The sequence below is a fragment of the Choloepus didactylus genome, chromosome 3 (assembly GCF_015220235.1).
Source record: "Choloepus didactylus isolate mChoDid1 chromosome 3, mChoDid1.pri, whole genome shotgun sequence".
Classification (NCBI taxonomy): domain Eukaryota; kingdom Metazoa; phylum Chordata; class Mammalia; order Pilosa; family Megalonychidae; genus Choloepus; species Choloepus didactylus.
The window spans coordinates 14,613,794-14,631,671 of record NC_051309.1 but is presented as its reverse complement, the minus strand read 5'-3'; positions in this window follow the sequence as shown (position 1 = coordinate 14,631,671).

Below are 17,878 nucleotides of genomic sequence, written 5' to 3'. Positions count from 1 at the left end.
CTCTGAGTCGACCAGAACCCAGGTGGGTTTCACGGAAATCGTACAACATGAGTGTTCTCTCTGGCACTTGGGGCCCTTGGCCCTGATCTTCAGCCTCCACTCCTTCCTTATGCCCTTTCCCCTTCTGCCTTCTCTAGCAGGGTCCAAGGACTAAACTGTAGTTTTACTACATTACTGTGATCTGCTTTCCCCTCCAGTGAGATTTAATGAGTGTGGGTGAAATGGAGAAATCAGTCCCTCCAATGGTGTTTTAATGAATGAATGCTGTTACCAGCCCTGCACCAGGCACTACAGGTGCAGACTTGGCCCTCCAAGTCTCTGTGAGAAGAAACTAAGAAATCTTTTGCAAGTATCAAAAATTCTTCATGAGGCTTGTGAAGCTAACAAAGAGACAGAGAGCAGGGAGTGGAGAAAATATGGATATCTAGAAAAAGATATCTGTTTTGGCATCAGGCCAACCTGGGCTTTGATCCCAGCTCTGCCTTTTGTTAGCTGTATGACCTCAGTCAAGAAATTGCTTTGTCTCTCTGAGCCTGGGTTTTCTCATCCACAAAGGAGGGATAGCAGTAACTCCTTACTTAAATATTCTGATATTCAAATGATGAGATCATACCATGAATGTGTGTTGTGAACCGAAAAAGGCTCTGAAAATGTGACAAGATACAGGAACAAGATGAATTGCAGAAAAACAAACAATTGAGAATATTTTAACTTTGGAAAAAATACATGGAATTTAAATTTTTATCCCAAAGCATTTACCACCTCATCATCTTTTTGTTTCTTGTCCATTTTAAATCCTTTAAAAAAATATGATCACACCATGAAATACAACTTCCAAGCATGGAAAAACTTGCTTTGAAACCACAAGCCATTGGCAGGAGAATAGTGTTGTGAGATGTTAAATACTCCCCACCTCTGGAGACACAATTTACGCTTCCCATTTATAGCTTCAGCTATGGTCATTAAAATAGAGTCTGTGTTAAGAGAGTGACTGGAATTCCAAGAAAGTAGAAAACATTTAAGCACCTCCCCTTCAACCAATTGCAAAAGTCTACAATAGAAAGTCCACACTCTGAAGGAAGATTCTTGTGGTTAATTAGTTAGGATAAGGGAAAATAGGCAGGAATCCAGTGTGGCATAATCTTATTTGATTTTCGAGACAAAACTAAATTAGTGTTAACCCATTATCTCATTGTGTCTGCAAATTTAATTCGGGTACACTCCACAATATTTTCTGTGGACCAGTGACATATGGTCCAAATATACTTTCGCTTCAGTCTTCTTCAACTTAAAAAAATATATATACATGTAAGTGCTGGTTTGGATGTATTATGTCCCCCCAAATGCCATGTTCTTTAATGAAATCTTGTGGGGGCAGACATATTAGTGTTGATTAGGTTTGAACCTATTGATTGGGTATTTCCATGGAGATGTGACCCAGTCAACTGTGAGAGAGAACTTTGATTGGATTGTTTCCTGGAGGTGTTATCCCACCCATTTAGGATGGGCCTTAATTAAATCACTGGAGTCCTATAAAAGAGTTCACAGACAGAAGGAGCTCAGAGCAGCTGAAGCTTAGAGAGGCATTTTGAAGACTACTGTTGAAAGCAGACTTTTGCTGATGCTTTGGAGATACTTGCCCAGAATTTGCTCTGGAGAAGCTAAGCGAGGACAAATGCCCCAAAAGCAACACTTTGAAGAACTCACAGAAGCTGAGAGTGGGGCTGGAACACAACCTGGGATCAGCAGACACCAGCCATGTGCCTTCCCAGCTAACAGATGTTTTCTGGATGCCATTGGCCTTCCTTTGGTGAAGGAATACTTGTGTTGAGGCCTTAATTTGGACATTTTCATGGCCTTCAGACTGTAAATTTGTAACCAAATAAACTCCTTTTATAAAAACTAATCCATTTCTGGTATTTTGCACAATGGCAGCATTAGCAAACCAGAGCAATATAAAAACATTGATTCTTCTTAACAGATTTTATAGTTGGTTCTGGCTTTCAGGGCTTTCCATCATATATGTTCATAATTTATTTCATAAACAGAATATATCTTTTTCTTCCATCTTGGCAGGAGAGAAAAATGCCAAAAATTCATTTTATCCAAATTGCTCATTTCCCCACACTCAAGCCCCTTGTAAAGTAAATAGAATCATCCAAACTTGGGTAGAAAAATGAAAAAAAAAAAAAAGAAAAAGGAAAAGAGGACTTATAATTACTATCAGTGGAGATACATACAAATATTCCCAGTAGCACCCCTAGAAAGTAAAGATCATCTTGGGTTAATGAGGAAAAGAACTATTTTGTTTTGTTGTAAACTTGGTTTGACTCATATTTTGTTTGATGAGTTAATTAGGTTTAATGTAACCTTGATTTGGGGGCAGGAGTATCTGTCCCACTGAAGAAGTTATCTAGGATGGGATGGACAATTTTGTACCAGCTTGAGGGGCAGGTATGGGAATTACTTAGACCTGAGTAAAATGATACAGCTATGCAAAGGAACCTGGACTTTTTTTTTTTTTTTTTTTTTTTTGACTAATGTGAATGTTTATGGGGGAAAGTTGGTGGTCTCAAAAGCATAGGCAGAGAACAAGAACAAACTTAACTACTTTAGATCTAGAAATATCACAGTCACACACTTGAATAAAGGAGTCTATGATGGTTCAGAGCTGTATGTACTCCAGAAAATATCATGTTATTTTGATCCATTCCTGTGGGTGTTGACCCATGATGGGTGGGACCTTTTGATTAGGTTATTTCATTTGCGATGTGACCCAACTCATTCAAGGTGGGTCTTAATCCTATTACTGGAGTCCTTTATAAGAGGATAAAAGACAGAGAGAAGACAAAGAAAAATGCCCCAGAGAAGCTAAGAGAGCCAGAGAAGCTGAGAGAGAAGGGCACACAGAAGCTCAGAGAGGAAGCCCCTGAAGCCAGAAGCTAAAGGCAACAAAACCCAGGAGAGGACTAGCAGATGTCACCCTACAATTTGCTATCTGACAGAAGAGCCCAAGCTCACCAGTAGCAGGTGTTTGGAGAGAAGGTATAACCCTGTTGTTGCCTTAATTTGGACATTTTCACAGCCTTGGAACTGTAAACTTGTAAGCTAATAAATCCCCATTGTTAAAAGCCAGTCCATTTCTGGTATAATTCATTTTGTCAACTTTAACAAACTAAAACAGAGTCCTATACCCACAATTTCTTAATATTTTAAGAATATATAGCAAGGACAAGTTGAAAGTCAGCTGGAAAGAGGCCAATGCACTGATAATGGTCACCTTGAGTTGGATGCTTACCATGGGCCAAGCAAGTATATTAGAGCATATTTTAGTACTTTAAAAGCATATTTTATTTACTCCTCACATTTATCCTATTTGGATTGCACTAGGAGGAAAGCAGTCTTGTGTCTCAATTTTAATAATTAGGAAACTCAGGACCAGCAAGGTAAAGAGCATTGCACAAGGTCACAGATCTGGCAGGTAACAACATTTAATGCTAGGCCTTCTTGGCTCTGAGACTCTGCTCTTAAGACATGTTCTATTTGCCCTCCTCATGGGGTAAAATCAGCTTGACATCACTGGAGAAAGAACAAGATTCTGCTGTACTCTTTTTTTTTTTTTTTTTTATGAAGATTGGTAACACACAGCTTGTGTCATATAAACATTTTAATTTTCCAAAGCCTAGTGTCTTCCACTTGAGTTCCATTCTACTAGCTACCAAAGCCATGCCAAGGACATAAAATTAACCTTTTTTCAAGGTCTCTCCCCTATTTGTATTTGCTTATTCAGCTGCTTTTCTGCCAAATCTTACTGTTATTAAAGTGTGTTTTGTTCTCCCCTATACAACTGCAAATATCTAAGATTTCAGGAAGCCAGACTCCAGAATTATCTTTTATTAAGCTATTGTCTTTTAATGACTCAGCACCAAATCCAGCCTTCAGTACTCTGCTTTTTGATGCTGGGGCTAGGAACCTGCAAACTACATTTTTTCTTTGCTAGATGTTAGGATCTGTCAGTAAGGGCCACCAAAGAGAGACTTGAAGGCAGAACAGGACAGAAGGGATTGGCTCTTTCTGTTTGCTGGCTCCTCTTTCATCATGGCCCCAGCAATGGAGGTCCACCTTAGGAACAATGGCAGTTGGTTCCAGCCTAGAGTTGTTATTCTGGGCATTTCTGGAATCAGCTTCATTATGCCCCTCAGAATTTTTGTCACATTCCAGACAGCACCCACTCTTCAGAGATCTGTGGTTCTCAGAGCCCATTTGCAAGCCTCCATGTTCTGATAATCCCAACCTTTGTCCCCCAGTCCTAAGGGTTTAGATACTTTCTAAAATTGCTATCTCTGTGTTATCCTTGGGTTACCTGGCTGCTTTTTCAGTTCTCTAGCACCTGTTTAACCAGTTCCTGATATTGCGTTCTCTGAATGGTAGTATCTAGTATGACCTCTGTTTTCCCAATTGGACCCTTACTGATAAATGAGTCTCATTTCTCCCATTGTCCTTTTCAGGGATTATTGTGTTGTAAATGATAGAATCTTCAAAATTGGAGTAATTTAAGAGGTTGTCAAGTCTAAATTCTGACACACGGCAAAGGTTAACTATGTTCAGTGACTGACTAAATGTCAACTCATTAACAACTCTTATTAGAGAAAGCTTCCAGAGCCCTGTATTTAGGAGAATATAAGAGTGTGTGAGATTTCATGGGAAAGAAAGCTATGCTCACACAATGATATCTGACATTAATATTCTCATGCAGAAGCCCTTCCTTCTTCCCTCCCTCCCTCCCTTCCTTCTTTCTTTCCTTCCTTCCTTTCCTCCCTCCCTCCTTCTTTCTTTCCTTCCTTCCTTCCTTTCCTCCCTCCCTCCTTCCTTCTTTCCTTCTTTCCTTCCTTCCTTTCCTCCTTCCCTCCCTCTTTCCTTTCTTTCTTTTCTTCCTTCCTTCCTTTCTTTCCTCCCTCCTTCCCTTCCTTCCTCCTTCCTTCTTTCTTTCCTTCCTTCCTTCCTTTCTTTCCTCCCTCCCTTCCTTCCTTTCCTCCCTCCCTTCCTTCCTTTCCATTAGCCAATTATTAATATAAAAACTCTCATCACTTTAACAGAAGAAATTTAAATAAATATTATAGTTTTAAATAGATTATATTCCCCTCTAGTGAGCATAATATTTACAGAGGCATTACATCTGAGAATTAGGAAACCAATTCCATGAATTTTTATTTCTATTGGTAACTGCTCAGAGAAACCTAAATCTGCCATATTTACAGAACTGGAAATATAATTATATGAGTATTTTTACCTTATTGCTTAAACGTGGTTTTTATTTTACATTAAATAACACAAATAAACTAGAAAACACATATATGGCTAACAAGCCTGATCCTATATGTTGTTTATGGATTCAGCTATTTACCCATTCATTTGCCATTTTATAAGTACCTCTCTGTAAGGGAAACTCTACCAGGCACTAAGAAGGCAATGTGCATAAGCTATGGTCCCGGCCTCAAGAGCTTCCAGGCTAATTGGAGAAACAGACATTACAACCCACCATGGTACAGTGGGCTATGTGCTGTGATACTGCAATCCCAAATGCACCATCCTCTGGGGCAAAGAGGTGGGGGAGTTGCAAAATGCTTCACTGGGTCTCCAGTGATGAGTAAATAAGTACTTCCATCCAGGTTGGAAATTGGAAGATTGCTACGTGGGGATTTCAAATTGTTCAAGAGTACTCTGAAGAGGTAATGGCAGTCGCTATTTTCAATAAATTGAGAATTTACTGCATGACAATTATGGTTAGCTGCTTTGTATCATTATTTTTTCACCCAGCAACAGCAAACACCTGAGGGAAGGACTGTTATTATGTGCACTGTTCTGATGAAGAGAATTGAAATACCTATGCATGCCGGTTTGAATGTATTATGTCCCCCAGAAAAAGCCATATTCTTTGATGCAATCTTGTGGGGCAGATGTATCAGTGCTAATTAGATTGAAATCCTTTGAGTGTTTCCATGGAGATGTGACCCACCCAACTGTAGGTGATAACTGATGAGATAATTTCCATGGAGGCATAAGCCTTGATTACTGGAGCAGTATATAAGCTCAGACAGAAGGAGGGAGCTTGCTACAGCCAAGAGGGACACTTTGAAGAAAGCACAGGAGCTGCAGATGGGAGACAGTTTGAAGATGGCCGTTGAAAGCAGACTCTTGCTCTGGAGAAGCTGAGAGAGGACAAATACCCCAAGAGCAACTAAGAGCGACTTTTTTTGGGAACTGCAGCCTAGAGAGGAATGTCCTGGGAGAAAGCCATTTTGAAGCCAGAACTTTGGAGCAGATGCCAGCTGCATGCCTTCCCAGCTAACAGAGGTTTTCTGCACACCATTGGCCATCCTCCAGTGAAGGTACCCGATTGCTGATGTGTTACGGTCTTAAGACTGTAACTGTGTAACAAAATAAACCGCCTTTATAAAAGCCAGTCTATTTCTGGTGTTTCACATTCCCGCAGCATTAGCAAACTAGAACACTATGTAATTAACTTACATCTCTCAAGGTAAAAAGGATCCTGACTAATTGTGTTGGGTATAAACCTGAGAGGCTGACCACAGCATCTGTGCTATTAGCCAAGAGGCCACAGCTGCTCTCTGCTTATTGTCTGATTCATGAAAGAGAGTTTGGTCAAACACAAACTGAGCAACACTACGCTTTGTTCAAAATGAGGATTTGGTTAAAATTAAAAATCCGAGTCTCCAATTTTCCAAGCACAGTATTGGTAATTTTGGTGTCCAATGGAATAGGTTTAAAAATCTTATTAATTTTATCCATGTTACAGAATTTTAATATTTTTATGATTTAGTTTTTAGTACAAAATGATTTTGAGCCAATGACTGATTCTCTATTCATTAAAAATAATGTGAAATAAACTTATAATCCAATAGCAAAAGATTAGTTGGAATACCCCAAATAACCTACAATAGAATTCTTTTAATACTTTTTATTGCATCTTTTATTATATTTATTTTCTTTTATTAAAAAAGTAATGCAAACTCATAAAAGAAAAATCATGAAGAATATTCATAATCTCCTCCACTTTGTCATCTATTGTTTTTTTATCTTCATTTTATTGAGATATATTCACATACCACGCAGTCATACAAAACAAATCGTACATTCGATTGTTCACAGTACCATTACATAGATATATATTCATCACCTACATCAATCCCTGACACCTTCATTAGCTCACACACAAAAATAACAAGAATAATAATTAAAGTGAAAAAGAGCAATTGAAGTAAAAAAGAACACTGGGTACCTTTGTCTGTTTGCTTGTTTGTTTCCTTCCCCTATTTTTCTACTCATCCATCCATAAACTAGACAAAGTGGAGTGTGGTCCTTATGGCTTTCCCAATCCCATTGTCACCCCTCATAAGCTACATTTTTATACAATTGTCTTCGAGATTCATGGGTTCTGGGTTGTAGTTTGATAGTTTCAGGTATCCACCACCAGCTACCCCAATTCCTTAGAACCTAAAAAGGGTTGTCTAAAGTGTGCATAAGAGTGCCCACCACAGTGACCTCTCGGCTCCTTTTGGAATCTCTCTGCCACTGAAGCTTATTTGATTTCCTTTCACATCCCCCTTTTGGTCAAGAAGATGTTCTCTATCCCATGATGCCGGGTCTACATTCCTCCCCGGGAGTCATATTCCACATTGCCAGGGAGATTCACTCCCCTGGGTGTATGATCCCATGTAGGGGGGAGGGCAGTGATTTCACCTTTCAAGTTGGCTTAGCTAGAGAGAGAGAGGGCCACATCTGAGCAACAAAGAGGCATTCGGGAGGAGGCTCTTAGGCACAACCATAGGGAGGCCTAGCCTCTCCTTTGCAGCAACCATCTTCCCAAGGGTAAAACCTATGGTAGAGGGCTCAACCCATCAAACCACCAGTCCCCTATGTCTGTGGTCATGTTAGCAACCATCGAGGTCGGGTAGGCCAATACCCCTGCATTCTCCACAGGCTCCTCAAGGGGGCACTACATATTTTTTTCCTTGTTTTTCTTTTTTTTTTTTTTAACTTTCCTTTCTTTTTTAAATCAACTGTATGACAAAAAATTAAAAAAAAAAAAAACATACAATAAAAGAACATTTCAAAGAGACCATAACAAGGGAGTAAGAAAAAGACAACTAACCTAAGATAACTGCTTAACTTCCAACATGTTCCTACTTTACCCCAAGAAAGTTACCTAATATAGTAACATTTCTGTGAACTTGTTCCTACTATATCCATCAGAAATTAACAGACCATAGTCATTCCTGGGCATCCCCAGAACGTTAAATAGCTTATCTGTTCTTCTCAGATTATTGTTCCCCCTTCCTTAATTGCTCTCTATTGCTAGTTCCCCTACATTCTACATTATAAACCATTTGTTTTACATTTTTCAAAGTTCACATTAGTGGTAGCATATAATATTTCTCTTTTTGTACCTGGCTTATTTCGCTCAGCATTATGTCTTCAAGGTTCATCCATGTTGTCATATGTTTCACGTGATCGTTCCTTCTTACTGCCGTGTAGTATTCCATCTTGTGTAAATACCACATTTTATTTATCCACTCATCTGTTGAAGGACGTTTGGGTTGTTTCCATCTCTTGGCAATTGTGAATAATGCTGCTATGAACATTGGCGTGCAGATATCTGTTCGTGTCACTGCTTTCTGATCTTCCGGGTATATACCGAGAAGTGCAATCGCTGGATCGAACGGTAACTCTATATCTAATTTTCTAAGGAACTGCCAGACTGACTTCCAGAGTGGCTGAACCATTATACAGTCCCACCAACAATGAATAAGAGTTCCAATTTCTCCACATCCCCTCCAGCATTTGTAGTTTCCTGTTTGTTTAATGGCAGCCATTCTAATTGGTGTTAGATAGTATCTAATTGTGGTCTTAATTTGCATCTCTCTAATAGCTAGTGAAGCTGAACATTTTTTCATGTGTTTCTTGGCCATTTGTATTTCCTCTTCAGAGAACTGTCTTTTCATATCTTTTGCCCATTTTATAATTGGGCTGTCTGTAGTATTGTCATTGAGTTGTAGGATTTCTTTATATATACAAGATATCAGTCTTTTGTCAGATACATGGTTTCCAAAAATTTTTTCCCCTTGAGTTGGCTGCCTCTTTACCTTTTTGAGAAATTCCTTTGAGGTGCAGAAACTTCTAAGCTTGAGGAGTTCCCATTTATCTATTTTTTCTTTTGTTGCTTGTGCTTTGGGTGTAAAGTCTAGCAAGTGGCTGCCTAATACAAGGTCTTGAAGATGTTTTCCTACATTGTATTCTAGGAGTTTTATGGTATTTTCTTTTATGTTGAGATCTTTCATCCATTTTGAGTTAATTTTTGTGTAGGGTGTGAGGTAGGGGTCCTCTTTCATTCTTTTGGATATGGATATCCAACTCTCCCAGCCCCATTTGTTGAAAAGACCATTATGACTCAGTTCAGTGACTTTGGGGGCCTTATCAAAGACCAGTCAGCCGTAGATCTGAGGGTCTATCTCTGAATTCTCAATTCGATTCCATTGATCTATATGTCTATCTTTGTGCCAGTACCATGCTGTTTTGACAACTGTGGCTTTATAATAAGCTTCAAAGTTAGGGAGTGTAAGTCCTCCCACTTCGTTTTTCTTTTTTAGAGTGTCTTTAGCAATTCGAGGCATCTTCCCTTTCCAAATAAATTTGATAACTAGCTTTTCCAAGTCTGCAAAGTAGGTTGTTGGAATTTTGATTGGGATTGCATTGAATCTGTAGATGAGTTTGGGTAGAATTGACATCTTAATGACATTTAGCCTTCCTATCCATGAACATGGAATATTTTTCCATCTTTTAAGGTCCCCTTCTATTTCTTTTAATAGAGTAATGTAGTTTTCTTTGTATAGGTCTTTTACATCTTTGGTTAAGTTTATTCCTAGGTACTTGATTTTTTAGTTGCTACTGAAAACGGTATCTTTTTTCTTGAGTGTCTCTTCAGTTTGTTCATTTCTAGCTTATAGAAACATTACTGACTTATGTGCATTAATCTTGTATCCCGCTACTTTGCTAAATTTATTAGCTCTAGTAGCTGTATCGTCGATTTGTCAGGGTTTTCCAGATATAAGATCATATCATCTGCAAACAACGACAGTTTTACTTCTTCTTTTCCAATTTGGATGCCTTTTATTTCTTTGTCTTGCCGGATTGCCCTGGCTAGCACTTCCAGCACAATGTTGAATAACAGTGGTGACAGCGGGCATCCTTGTCTTGTTCCTGATCTTAGAGGGAAGGCTTTCAGTCTCTCACCATTGAGTACTATGCTGGCTGTGGGTTTTTCATATATTCTCTTTATCATAGTGAGGAAGTTTCCTTCAATTCCTACCTTTTGAAGTGTTTTTATCAAAAACGGATGTTGGATTTTGTCAAATGCTTTTTCAGCATCTATTGAGATGATCATTTGATTTTTCCCTTTCAAATTTTTAATGTGTGGTAATACATTGATTGATTTTCTTATGGTGAACCATCCTTGCATGCCTGGAATGAACCCCACTTGGTCATGGTGTACGATTTTTTTAATGTGTCTTTGGATTCGATTTGCAAGTATTTTGTTGAGGATTTTTGCATCTATATTCATTAGGGAGATTGGCCGGTAGTTTTCCTTTTTTGTAGCATCTTTGCCTGGTTTTGGTATTAGATTGATGTTAGCTTCATAAAATGAATTAGGTAGTGTTCCATTTTCTTCAATGTTTTGAAAGAGTTTGAGTATGATTGGTGCCAGTTCTTTCTGGAAAGTTTGGTAGAATTCCCTTGTGAAGCCATCTGGCCCTGGGCATTTATTTGTGGGAAGATTTTTGATGACTGATTGGATCTCTTTGCTTGTGATGGGTTGGTTGAGGTCTGCTATTTCTTCTCTGGGCAGTCTAGGTTGTTCATATGTTTCCAGGAAATTGTCCATTTCCTCTACATTATACAGTTTGTTGCCATACAGCTGTTCATAGTATCCTCTTACAATTTTTTAAATTTCTTCAGGATCTGCAGTTATGTCCCCTTTTTCATTCATTATTTTGTTTATATGGGTCTTCTCTCTTTTTGATTTTGTCAGTCTAGCTAGGGGCTTGTCAATCTTGTTGATCTTCTCAAAGAACCAACTTTTAGTGATATTTATCGTCTCTATTGTTTTTTTGTTCTCTATGTCATTTATTTCTGCTTTAATCCTTGTTATTTCTTTTCTTCTACTTGGTTTAGGATTGGTTTGCTGTTCATTTTCTAGCTTCTTCAGTTGATCCATTAGTTCTTTGATTTTGGCTCTTTCTTCCTTTTTAATATATGCATTTAGTGCTATAAATTTCCCCCTTAGCACTGCTTTTACTGCATCCCATAGGTTTTGGTATGTTGTGTTCTCATTTTCATTCATCTCTATATATTTAGCAATTTCTCTTGTTATTTCTTCTTCAACTATCTGATTGTTTAGGTGTGCGTTGTTTAACCTCCAGGTATTTGTGAATTTTTGAAGTCTCTGATGGTTATTGACTTCTAATTGTATTCCATTGTGGTCAGAGAATGTGCTTTGAATAATTTCCATCTTTTTAAATTTATTGAGGCTTGTTTTATGTCCCAGCATATGATCTATTGTGGAGAAAGTTCCGTGAGCACTAGAAAAGTATGTGTATCCTGGTGATTTGGGATGTAATGTCCTGTATATGTCTGTTAAATCTAATTCATTTATCAGATTGTTTAGGTTTTCAATTTCCTTATTGGTCTTCTGTCTGGTTGATCTATCTATAGGAGAGAGTGATGTGTTGAAGTCTCCCACAATTATTGTGGAAACATCAATTGCTTCCTTTAGTTTTGTCAGTGTTTCACTCATGTATTTTGTGGCACCTTGATTGGGTGCATAGACATTTACGATTGTTATTTCTTCTTGTTGAATTGCCCCTTTTATTAGTATGTAGTGGCCTTCTTTGTCTCTCAAAACATCCCTGCATTTAAAGTCTATTTTATCTGAGATTAATATTGCTACACTTGCTTTCTTTTCACTGTAGCTTGCATGAAATATTTTTTTCCATCCTTTCACTTTCAATTTCTTTGTGTCCCTGTGTCTAAGATGAGTCTCTTGTATGCAACATATTGATGGTTCATTGTTTTTGATCCACTCTGTGAATCTATATCTTTTAATTGGGGAGTTTAATCCATTTACATTCAACGTTATAACCATGAAGGCATTTCTTGAATCAGCCATCTTATCCTTTGGTTTATGTTTATCATATTTTTCCCCACTGTCTATTAATATCCTGAATTGTACCCATACCGAATCTCTTTAGTACTGAACCTTTCTCTAAGTCTCTCTGTCCTTTCTTTGTTTCTCTGTCTGTAGGGCAACCTTTAGTATCTCCAGTAGGGCACGTCTCTTGTTAGCAAATTCTCTCAGCATTTGTTTGTCTGTGAAAAATTTAAGCTCTCCCTCAAATTTGAAGGAGAGCTTTGCTGGATAAAGTATTCTTGGTTGGAAATTTTTCTCACTCAGAATTTTAAATATATCTTGCCACTGCATTCTCACCTCCATGGTGGCTGCTGAGTAGACACTACTTTGTCTTATGCTGTTTCCTTTGAATGTTGTGAATTGCTTTTCTCTTGGTGCTTTCAGAACTTGCTCCTTCTCTTCCGTGTTTGACAGTGTGATCAGAATATGTCTTGGAGTGGGTTTATTTGGATTTATTCTATTTGGAGTTCCCTGAGCATTTATGATTTGTGTATTTATGTTGTTTAGAAGATTTGGGAAGTTTTCCCCAACAATTTCTTTGAATACTCTTCCTAGACCTTTACCCTTTTCTTCCCCTTCTGGAACACCAATGAGTCTTATATTCAGATGTTTTATATTATCTATCATATCCCTGAGGTCCGTTTCAATTTTTTCAATTTTTTCCCCATTCTTTCTTTTGTGCTTTCATTTTCCATTCTGTCATCTTCCAGGTCACTGATTCGTTGTTCAACTTCCTCTAGTCTTGTACTATGAGTGTCCAGAATCTTTTTAATGCGGTCAACAGTTTCTTTAATTTCCATAAGATCATCTATTTTTTTTATTTAGTCTTGCAATGTCTTCTTTATGCTCTTCTAGGGTCTTCTTGATATCCTTTGTATCCTGTACTATGGTCTCATTGTTCATCTTTAGTTCTTTGGGTAGCTGGTCTAGGTGCTGTGTCTCTTCTGATCTTTTGATTTGGGTGCTTGGGCTTGGGTTGTCCATATCGTCTGGTTTTTTCATATGCTTTATAATTTTCTGTTGTGTTTGGCCTCTTGGCATTTTCTGAACTTGATAGGGTTCTTTTAGGATTTGTAGACCAATTGAAGTCCTTATGTCTAATTTATCAGATCTACAGCTTCGTGGAGTACACTTTCTCTAACTAACCAGCAGGTGGCGTCCACGAGCCACCTGTTCTCCACAAGCCAGTTCTCCCCTGCTTAGCCTTTGTGGTGAGTGGGGGAGTGAGTCTTGTGGGGTCCAATTGGTGTACCAAGCTTGCGTGTGTAGTTGGTGTTGCCCGCCCTGTATATGGGGCGTGTTTCTGGGCAGTCAGGGATGGGGGGTAGCTCTAACAATCAAATTTCCCTGGTGATCCTGGAGTTTTAAAGCTGCTGCAATAGTCTAATCCTTCAGTTCAGTCCTGCCACAGTTTGTCTCTGCCACCGACCCACAACTCCTTGGTATTGGCGTATGGCTCCTGAGTCTTGCAAGTGGGCCCCTCTTCCAGGCTGTGCACCCCCTGGTCCTCTGTTGAGGGATGACTGTGCTATGTCACAGGTGAGTACCATCCCCCCAGGGCAGTTCTGGGCTGCTGGGCTGTGTAGGGAGGCTCCCAGTCTGCTGAAATGATGGCTGAATGGGGCTTTGTTAATTCACACTGCTCCACCTTCCCAGCTCTGGGACATTCAGCTGAGGTTGCAGGGAAGGCTAATGTCCACGCCCAGTTTTGTGGTGTGTGCCTGTTATTTGAAGCACTTCCGTCACACTGGGTTGTCTGGGGCAGCTGTGGGCTATGGGGCTGGCGATAGGCAGGAGTGTTTTCTGTCCACCAGGTTGATGGCTGTGAGAGGACACCCCCCTTTTCTTGGGAAGTTGTGGTGTTTAGTGAGTTTTCTCAGCCACTGGATTATTGCCTTTTGTCTCAGAGCTCTCTTAGTTCTGCTCTTGACTTGACCTGCCCAAATTGCAAGTCTTTGATGCTTTCTGTATGGGGCTTCTTAGAGTAATTGTTTTAGAAAAAGAAAAAAGGATTAAAAAAAAAAAGGCCCTCCTCAGAGATCTAATGGGTTATTGAAATGCTAAGAGACAAAGTAATTAGGGCCATTAAGGAAAGGTCCACAGGGCAGAGAGTTCAGCTTTTCTTCGGGATTTGCATATGAGCCTCAGGGCCTGAGCTCTGCCCTTCCCCTTTCTGTGTTCACCAGAACTCCAAAAATCCTCCGCTTTTATTTTGGAGTTTTTCATGTTGTTTTTTTCTATGCCTGTCTCCTCTCTGCTGGGCTGACTGCTCACAGATTCTCTGGTGTCTGGTCTCAGTCTATCTATGGTTGGAGTTTGGATCAGTAGAATGAGTTTCTGATAAGGGCCGCCACTGCAGTTCTCCCTTCTCCTTCCCGGAGCTGACAGCCCCTCCTCCCATGGGACTGAGCCTGGCAGGGAGGGGTGCAGGTCCCCTGGCCACAAAAACTTACAGATTTCGCTGATCTCAGCAGTTCCACATTTTCATGAGTGTTGTATGAAGTATGCCCAAAGTCAGATTGCTCTGTGGTGTCCAGTCCATGCAGTTCCTGGCTTTCTACCTACTTTCCTGGAGGAGTAACTAAAACATACAGCTCACCAGTCTGCCATCTTACCCCACCCTGTCCTCATCTATTGTTAAAACCCTTGTTTGAACCTAATATCTTCCCAGATATCTCTCTATGTGTTATTATTTTAGTATAACAATGAGAATTATTATAAATACTCTACTGAAGTCTTCCACAATTTATGCCAGCAAATTTAAGTTATTCCAACTTTTCACTCCCCGAAACTACAGAAAGCATAGACACAAACTAACAAAAAAGTATAACTTATCTGAAAAATTCTGAGAAAAGCATATATTTAAAGACCAATAACCCCACAATGCTCCCAAATTATCGATTTGGTTTGAAAAGTCACTCACTAAAGCTATATTTTCAGTCTTCTTACTTTTCAACAAGTGACTTTAGCATGGGAGAGCTTGGGTCACCAGCAGGTACATATCTCCTCCTTCCAGGGAAGATGGAGACCATGAATAATGGTCCATTTCAACTTTCCAGTCATCAGGGTGCAAACAAAGATGCTTTTGTCTGTATCCCTGGGATCACCACTGACTCTTTAGTTCTCTCATCCCATATCCAATCAGTCAGCGAAAGCTTCTAGCTCTACGTTTAAAATATCTCACATTCAGTCACTTCTTACCACCTCCACATGTATGCCCCCACTTCAAGTCACCACCATCTCTCTTAATTGATCTCCTGCTTCCACTCTTATCCCCTTATAGTCTGTTTCCTACACATAAGACCAGAGGGATCCTGTTACCCTTAAGTTATATATTCCACCCCTCTGCTAAAGTGGTCTTTCCTCTCATTCAGAGCAAACACCAAAGAGCTCACAAGGCATGCTGGGCCCAGCAGTGGCTGCTCTTGATTCCTTCTCCTTGTCCCCTCTCTAACCTCCTCCTGCTCTCCCCCTTACTTGCTCTACTCCTGCCATCAGAGATCCTTGTTCTTCCTCAAATGCAGAAGGTATTCTCCTGCTTCAGGGCCTTTGTTTCTGCTTCTCCACATTCCTGGAATTCTCTTCCCCTCTACAGTCTACATGGCTTGTCCCTCAAAGCCGTCAAGACTTTTCTCAAATGTCACCTCCTCACTGATGGCTTTCCCTGACTCTGTTTAGTTGTGACTTTGCTCACCTTTCCATCACCTTTCCCTGCTTCATTTTTCTCCTGAGCACTTATCAGCATCTTTTAAACTGCATGTTCTATTTATTTATTTAATCTATCTCCCCCAAGTAGAAACTGAGCTTATGAGACCAAGAATTTTTGTTGTTGAGTGCAGCACTATGGCTCCATCCTCTCACACTAGGTGTCAGCACACCTCTGTTGAGGGAGTTGCCCCCCATCCTTCCCTCCTGATGTAGGAGGTGCCTCCTCTTACCGTGACCCGTCTCATTTTCTGTGCAGGGCCCAGGGGAAGGAGTAGGGCAAAGCCTGTTTGAAGCTTTTTAGCCAACCTGCCTTACCCTGAGGCTATGTATTTTGTCACCAATATCCAAAACTTGTCTCAGCATCCCTGACCCAGTTGTATCATCTCTTCATTTGTGTCCCTCCCCAAAGGGGAAAACCACTATTACATGTTCTCATTAAAATAGTATGCTGCTGTTAAAAACATTTATAGAAAATAAATAATCCATAGAAACAGGTTTTGAAATTAAAACAACAACAGAAAACAAACACAGTAGTTAAGACCTCTGGTTCTGGATGAGAATAATAGGGTTTGAATCCTATTTAGCTGTTTGACCTTGAACATGTTTCCAAACCTTCTTACATGTGCAAACACTATTTTTGATGGCACCTGCCTAATAGAGCAGACTGGGATGATAAAATGAGAGAATGCATGCAAAATGCAATGCAAACAATGTTTAACAAATAGAAACGATTATCGTCATCACTATACTTGTGCTAAGTATTTAGAGCTGGAAGACTCTTAGCCTTTCACTGCTTTGCACTCTTCATCCATTCAATCAAATTTCACTTTTTAGGATCTGTCACTTACAACATACCAAGTGGGAACTGATTTTAGTATTAGCAGTCTTTCATTTTAAGTGAGAGAAAATCAAACTAACTTCAGCAAGAAGAGAATTTATTGGCTCATAAAATCTGGGAAATCTGGGGGGCAGAGCTGACTTTAAGCAAGTTTAGAAGAAGGCATCCAATTCTGTTGTGAGTAGAATTGCATCCCCCAAAAAGATATGTTCAAGTCTTAATCCTCTGTCCTATGAGTGTGATCTCATTTGGAAATAGAGCCTTTGAAGATGTCATTAGTTAAGATGAAACCAAACTGGATTGGGATGGGTCTTAATTCAATATTACTTATGCCCTTACAAGAATGAGAGGGGAGACATGGACACAGAGAAAGAGAGAGAAGAAAACGGGGATGATGGAAGTCGAGTTTGAAGCCAAGAATTACCACACACCACCCCACCCCCAGAAGCCAGGAAGATGCAGGAACAGACCGTTCTCTATAGACTTCAGAGGGAGCAGGGCCCTTCTGACACCTTGATTTCGTGTGTTTTTTTTTTTTTTTTTTTTTTTTAAGCCTCCCAGTTTGTGGTATTTTGTTACAGCAGCCCTTAGGAATCTAAGACAATAGTGAATGAATGATGCGCTCAGGATTTTCTCATTCTCTCCTTCCCTCCCTCTTTCTCTTTCTTTCTCTCTCTCCATCTCCAGGTTCTGCTTGGCTTGGCTTGGCTTGGTTGGTTTTATTTTCCGGCTGACTTTCCTTCATGTCAAAGCAAGAGTCCCCTAGCAGCTCCAAGCTAACCCAGTATAGAGACCTCATGCTTCGGAGAAATGTTATTTTTCCCAATAGCTTTAGTAAAAGACCCAGAGAGGTCTCCTATTGGCTGGGCTTAGCTCATGTGGCCATCCTTGAACAAGTCATTGTGGCCAGGCCAAGGAGCACTTAGACTCATTACTCTTTCCTACAGTCCAGGAAGACAGGGTCAGCTTTGTGGGACCACAATGATATTTTATTATTGTCATGTAATTGCAGAGGGCTTGTTCCCAAGGAGCTTTTGAAAAGACATAGAGGGGGAAATACCTTGGAA